This window comes from Tupaia chinensis, unplaced genomic scaffold, assembly GCF_000334495.1.
Source record: "Tupaia chinensis unplaced genomic scaffold, TupChi_1.0 Scaffold146584_1, whole genome shotgun sequence".
In the NCBI taxonomy this organism is placed as follows: Eukaryota; Metazoa; Chordata; class Mammalia; order Scandentia; family Tupaiidae; genus Tupaia; species Tupaia belangeri.
The window spans coordinates 455061-455457 of NW_006206439.1; the positions used below are offsets into that span (position 1 = coordinate 455061).

At 47.9% G+C, this 397-nt stretch overlaps 1 protein-coding gene across 1 annotated transcript in view; it reads right to left on the reverse strand.

The window, feature by feature from the left end:
- Positions 1 to 397, reverse strand: part of DLEC1 (DLEC1 cilia and flagella associated protein) — a 65629-nt gene that overhangs the window by 59399 nt on the left and 5833 nt on the right. The gene's annotated exons all lie outside the window — the stretch shown is intronic.

The window sequence follows — 397 nt, forward strand, 5'->3', positions numbered from 1 at the left end:
CACAGGTGCATGTGTGTGCGTACCCAAGATCCCGAGAGGAGAATGGAGGAGAAGGGATTGCGGCGTGACCATCTCCCCTGGGGGGTGATTTCTCGCTTTCTGTCTCTCTGTTTCTCTCTGTCTGGCGAGCGGACGCGCCCTATAGCAAAAAAAAAACTATAAAAAAAACAAAAACAAAAAAACATTTGAGAGAGAGATTTTGACTACAGGGTGCGTGCGCTAGCCAGAGAGACAGAGAAGCAGATAGGAAGTGAGAAATCATCCCCAGGGGGAGATGGCCACACCATAATCCCTTCTCCATTCTCCTCTTTGGATTTTGGTCACGCCTGCACATGCACCCAGTGTGAGGTTTTTTTTTTTTTTTTTTTTTTGAGGGGGTTTTTCTATAGGGCGGGCG